Source organism: Enhydra lutris, unplaced genomic scaffold (assembly GCF_002288905.1).
Source record: "Enhydra lutris kenyoni isolate GAN:26980312 unplaced genomic scaffold, ASM228890v2 scaffoldscaffold12, whole genome shotgun sequence".
Lineage (NCBI taxonomy): Eukaryota > Metazoa > Chordata > Mammalia > Carnivora > Mustelidae > Enhydra > Enhydra lutris.
The window spans coordinates 37,090,071-37,097,092 of NW_019154096.1; positions in this window are offsets into that span (position 1 = coordinate 37,090,071).

Here is a 7,022-nt window from a genome sequence, read left to right on the forward strand (position 1 = left end):
CTCGAAAATAAATAAATTAAGTCTTTTTAAAAAATAAATAAGTAAATAAATGGATGAGACATTGGTTTCTATTGCAGTGAATTATTGAGGCTTGAGATTTGATATGTATGGCAGTTAAGATAAAGTAATTCACGTTGTGAACAGTTTAATGTGGTCTCATCTAGATTTTGAGATCACCTTGATTCATAAATGGCTTGGTCTAGGGCATGTGAAAAATTATCACCAAACTTGATTCCTGCAGCTCTGGAATGATGAAATTAATAAACTGGTTAAAAAAATATTCTATCATAGGGGCGCCTGGGTGGTTCAGTGGGTTAAGCCTCTGCCTTTGGCTCAGGTCATGATCTCGGGGGCCTGGGATCCGGCCCCGCATCAGGTTCTCTTCTCCGCAAGCAAGGAGCCTGCTTCTCCATCTCTCTCTGCCTGCCTCTCTGCCTACTGATCTCTCTCTGTCAAATAAATAAATAAAATCTTTTAAAAATATATTCTATCATAGACTAAGGAGATAGTAGAGATTTTACTGTCCATCCCTTTCATACTATCCATGAGAACCCTGAGGTGCAGAAAGGGAAAGGCCGAGCCCGGTATGGCTGGGTTAAGTCTTGCTTTCAAGTGTCTCACTCACAGGTGAGTCCCCTCTCTGGGACAACTCATACTCCACTGAGTGTCTCAGACAATTCAAGTGCTCTGGTGTTCTAAATACAGTCCTCTCCCCTTAAACTCTAGGGACATTCCTCCTGAAACTGCCCTTATGGTTGAGAAGGATCATTTTCCCAGATAGAGAACACTTGTTGAACCGAGAACATTCAAAGAGCTGCACTTCCCTGGTAGAATGATAGAACTTTTTGAACAACCTGTCCCCAACCCAAAATACCTTTGCAACCATGGGGTAGCCATGAACTTCCTAAATCAGATGCAAAAAACAAACAAACAAACAACAAACAAAAAAAACCCCCACATAGTATGAGGTAAAGATGAATTAATTCTTCTACATCACATTTAAGAATTCCCGTTTGACAAAGGATGTTGTAGATTTTGTTAACCAATGATGGACTAAAAGTCTGTGGGAAAAATAGAAACCCTCACCCACTTCTGGTAGAAGTATAAAATGAGATGTTATTTGGGACTATCTGACATAGAGCTATCTGGGAATACTGAGTGAAACTACATACGTTTACATTTTATGATCCAGCAATACACGAAGCAACCTCCTACACAGGTCTACAAGGACAGGCAAAAAGGTGGAAGGGAATTATCTGTCCCTTGCTGGAAGAATAAAAGTAAAATGTGAGCGATGGACGCAGCACTCAGAAACATTCAGGAAGATCTACATAGAGCTTTATACGTAATACTAAAAATGAAACAAAACAAATCCTTTTGGAATAAAGTATAAAACAAAGCAGTGTGTGTCTATAAGTTTAAATACATAGGAAAGAGAAAAAATATATACTTTTTTTTTCCAAGAAAGTTTGGGGTATAGAAATGTTTATATAATACAACAAAAAACCCACATACCGCCGCTCAGCTTAAGAAATAAAACATTACTGGTAAAATTCAACCCACATGTAGCTGAAAATTAAACCTCTAAGAACACACTCCCTCCTCCCTTGACCAGAGTTTAAAGCAAGTCTGACCTTACTGATCATTTCCATTCATGCTTCTATATTTTTACCAAATGTGTATTTGTGCAGGAGTAACACATAGTATTACTTTCCATGTTTAAAGCTTTATAAAAAAGACATCATACTATGTATATCCTTTTGAAACTAGCTTGATATATTCCACATTACATTTAAATTTTTTTCTGTAGTTCCTGACACATCGGGTATATTCATTTTGACTGTAGAGTATTTCATTGTATAAAGGCACATATATTATTTTTCCTTGTCTTATTGATGGGCAGATTATTTCAATACTTCTGACATTACAAATAATGTTGAAATGAGCATTTTTTTTTTTTTTTTTTTTTTTACACATGGGCTCACCAATGGCATCAAACTACAACTGGAATTCCTGTGGCTTTGGCATTTACATTTCCCTAGATATTGCTGATGGTTATCCCAAGTGGTAATACTGATTTACATTTACACGAATGTACCTGTTCCTCCACATCCTTGTCAACATGTGGCACATTCAGGGATTGTTAGCTGTTGTTTTAGAACTTTATCTGATGAATATGAAGCATCATCTGAGGTTGAAAATCTTGTTTTTATTTACTCTTTTGGATTTGCCTTTTCATATCTTTTGTCTATTTTTCCATTTTAATCTGTTTTCTCGCTGATTTATAGTAACTTTTATATATAGGAAAAACTAGTCCTTTGTCAGTTTTATATATTGCAAATAGCTTTCTTCATCTATGGTTTATTTTTTTAATGTGTTTACACTTTAGATACAAAACTTTTTTAATAGTAAAACTAATCCACATTTTCCTCTATTTGGTTTTTTTGTGTGTGTGTGGATAAAATAACCAACTATACTCTCCTATACCAAAATCATAAAGTTATTTTGCTATATTTTCTGCTAAACATTTTTGAGTTTTACTTTTCACATTTAGATCTTTTAACTGACTGGGACTGATTTGTTTTTATAGTGTGAAGATGGGCCATAATATTTTTTTTCACATACACTATTGTTCCAGAAACATTTAATGAATTATCCTTTCTTTCCCAACTTATTTGTAAGTCAATTCTATCACATATCAATTGTCCATTCATTCAGCATGTTTCTGTTACCTACCATGTGTTTGAATATGTTTGTATAACTATATATATATGCATATATGTGTATTCTCTATTCTGTTCCCTTATTTAAGTTAATACCCCTGTTCCTGAAAATCTCAAGGCTTTAAAACTCTCTTTAAGTGATATAATATTTGCTTAATCATAACATCTATCAGAGAGCATCCCTCCTCTTGTTACTCTTTTTCAAATTATTCTGATTATTCTTGGTTCTTTTATTTTTATATATATATTTATATATATATAAAATATGATATAACATATTATATAATTCATATATTTTATAATAATTTATATTTTATAATAAATCTTATATAAATTTGTACAAATATAATATTTGAAATATTTAAAATTTACAGTTATTGTTCTATTTATCTATAATATTTAGAGTACACTCAAATTACATATACATTTTAAACTTATAAAACCTGTAAATCATATAATATTCGCATTTATGTATATGTGTGTGTGTCTGTGTGAATCACATTGTTAATTTCTGTGACAAACCAGTGTCTTAGTTTAGATTCTCTAAAAGCAGAGCCTGAGAGAGGGGTTCTTGTGAGGAAAAAATGATGGGAGCAAACAGGGTAAGAGACAGGTCTCCCATGCAGCTAAGAGCAATTCTCCAAACAAGGGGCAACTGGGAGTGTTATCAGTCAACATTCATGGAGTTAAAGGATTCATCAGACTACCAATATTATCTACTACAATCTGATCATTTTAAGCATGAATATATGCTCCCAACCATGTGATGTTTTATATATTATGGTACCAGTTCTGGGAAAAAGAAATGGAGTTAGGAATGGGTGAAATAAAAACTCAAAGGCATGTTACTAAGTGAATTAATCCAATCTAAGAGACTACATACAATACATTCCAACTATATGGCATTCTGGAAAAAGCAAAAGTGTTGAGGCAGAGAACAGATTTTGAGGGAAGTGAAATTACTTTCTGTGAAACTATAATGGTGGATGCATGTCATTATATGTTTGTCTAAACCCGTAGAATATACAACATCAAGAGTGAACCCTAATGTCACCTACGGACTTTGGTTGGTCTTTATGTGTCAGTGTAGGTTTATCAGTTTTAACAAATGAACAACTCTGCTGGAGGATGTTGATAACAAGGGATGCTATGCATGTGTGGAGGCAGGGGGCTATGGGGGATTTTGCAGTAAACTCGAAACTGCTCCAAATTTTTGAAGGAAAAAAAGGAGGTTTTATACTGGGTGATTGAATGGTGGCATTCTAGTATGCACATCTCTGAGTCTGAGATAGAATAAAAGACTGTAAGCAATAAATATACAATCCCTTCCCCAGACACACACTTAACACTTTAAAAACATTCATTTGCCAAAATCAAGGAAGCCTTGTGAGTAGTCAACATCTACAATTTAGGTGATTTTTCTAAAGCTTTTGTAACTCTGTACTAATGAGTCTGTGTTCAGACACCATTCAGTTGTAGCTTTTAATTGCAAACTTTAGAACACTCTAAATTAGGGGTGAATGAAGCCAAGTTCACTGAAACCCAATACATGTTGATAGGCTTAAACTTTTCCCAAGTATAGACTTATATTAAACTTCAAATTCCACATAAATTTGCATTATGGAGAAGTATAATTCTTATGTTCTGATTTATTTGTACTTAATTCCACAGACACATTCTTTGCTAAGACTTTTTATATTCATGGTGTCTCGGGAGTGGCATTTTTCTATGTTGGCTAACTTGCCAAAAGAATAAAATGCATGTCACACAATTCATTCATTTTGTCTTGTTTTCTGATCATCCAAATGTATCCCTTCATTTCTATCATATCCGCATTGATACGGTCACTCCCCTCATTTGAAACATACAAAATAATCAGACGCCAGTCCAACTTTTATAAAGGTAGTCTAGAATCAGAAGTCCAGCGATATGATGAAAGACTTAGTATAACCCTCTATCCCAATGAAAGACCTATTCCAAAACTTAAGAGAAAACCCAGACACAAGGAACAAAATTAAGTAGAATTAATAATAAGCCCTTAGATATCACTGCAGAAGCCTGCAGTAAAGCATAACCAATTGAGGCCTCAGAGGGAAGATCTGGCATTTTAGTACTGTCTTAGAAACAGAATACTTGTGGGGACACCTGGGTGGCTCAGTTGGTTAAGTGGCTGCCTTCGGCTCAGGGCATGATTCCAGCATCCTGGGATCAAGTCCCACATCAGGTTCCTTGCTCAGCAGGGAGCCTGCTTCTCCCTCTGCCTCTGCCTGCCACTCTGTCTGCTTGTGCTCACGCTCTCTCTCTTTCTCTCTCTCTCTCTCTCTCTCTCTCTGACAAATAAATAACTAAATCCTAAAAAATAAATAAATAAATAAATAAATCAAATACTTGGCTTTGGGTTCAAATGAGTCAAGGAAAGCAAATGAGGCCTATTTCAGAATCAAAATCATGGAAGTGTTGTACCTGAATGACAAGAGAAAGAGAATACCTGCCTCTTTCCCTATGGCCCTGGGAAATGAGAAGTGAGCATGCTCCTGCCTAGGGTTTTGGGTGGGTAAAAATGTCCTCTGTCTCCTATGGTAATGAAACATGATAATTCACACATGAGAAAAACAAAAGTAAAATTGAAATGCTTGGAAAAATAGTTTGTGCTGAAGATATGCTTACATAAAATAAGAAAATGAGTGACCATGGGCAAGAATCAGAGACAACAAAAGTAAATTAAACTGAAAAAGAAAGCACAAAAGAAATATATGAAGAAATACCAATATAGTAAGAAAAGAAATAAATGAAATAGAGAACAAAAATATAACAGAAAGGATTGACAAAAAATTGTTTTCTTAGAAAGAATAAAAAAATTATTAAAAATGTTTAATATTAACAAAGAGAAAAAAGAAAAAAAATCCCAGAATTAGAAGGAGAAGGATATCACAATTAAAAATGAAGGTATTATGATCAACTTTTTGATAATGATGTTCATAATTTAGATGAATTGAACATATTATTAGAAAAATCATAACAAAAAAGAAAAATCATAACTTACTAAAATTGACATAGGAACAGGGAAATAATGTAAATGGTCCTTTCTCTATTAAGGAAATTGTAGCCTTTTTTTTTTAAAGACTTTTTATTTATTTATTTGAGACAGAGAGAGTGAGAAAGAGCATAAGCCAGGAGGAAAGCCAGGGGTACAACCAGGCTTGCTGCTGAGCAAGGAGCCTGATGTGGGACTCAATCCCAGAACCCTGGGATCATGACCTGAGCCGAAGGCAGATGGGTAACCAACTGAGCTCTCCCAAGGAAACTGTATCCTTAAAAAAATAATAATAATAATAACTCTTCACAAATGAAAGGGCAGCCCCACAAGACTTCACAGGACAACCTGCTAAACTTGTAATGCTAGAATAACACCAAGCTTATAGAGATCATCCCAGAGGATGAGACAAGACGAAGCACTCACCATCTTAGTTTAGGAAAACAGAATTAAATTGGTTTTAAGACACAATGAAGACACTATATGAAAGTAAAAGTACTGGCCCATCCTACTTATAAATATAAATGATAATTTTAAAAGTTAATATTTGTAAAAACATACAGTAATATATAAAAGTTGCAATACTTTATTTCCAATTTAAGTTTATCTCAGGACTGCAGAGTTGGTTTAACATTCAAAAATCAATGTAATATGAATCACTAAGAGAACAAGGGATAAAAATATCTCAAAAGATACCCAGGTATCATGGGATAAAATTCAACCTCTACTGATGGCACAAATTAAAAACTGCTAGTAAACCCAGAATATAAACGTTTAACTCAATCTTAAAAAAAAAAAAAAACTTATGACATTTAGCAACTAATATGTTTGCTCTTATTCCTTTTATTTGACATTGTAAGGCAAGAAAAAGAAAGCAAATGTATAGGGATCAGAAAGTAAGAATTAAAGCTACAATTTTTTTCAGATGATGTGTAATTTTAAAATGCAATTTCCAATAGCAAATATCAATGAAGAATAAAGAAGCAAAATTTCATGATATTCATACATTGGAATAGCATGAAGCTACAAAAATGAATGAACTAAGGCTTTTCATAAAACCACTGTTGGCTCTTACAAATACATTGTTGAAAAAATAAGTCAGACACAAAAGAAAATCTGTACACTTTCACCTATAAAATTTCAAAGCTGGAAGGACTAATTAGTGATGGTAAAAGCCTGGATATTTGATGTATTTGTGGCAAAGAAGAGTATAATAATTTAGAGGGGACATGCGGGAGAGTTATGGGCTTCAATTAATACTTTAT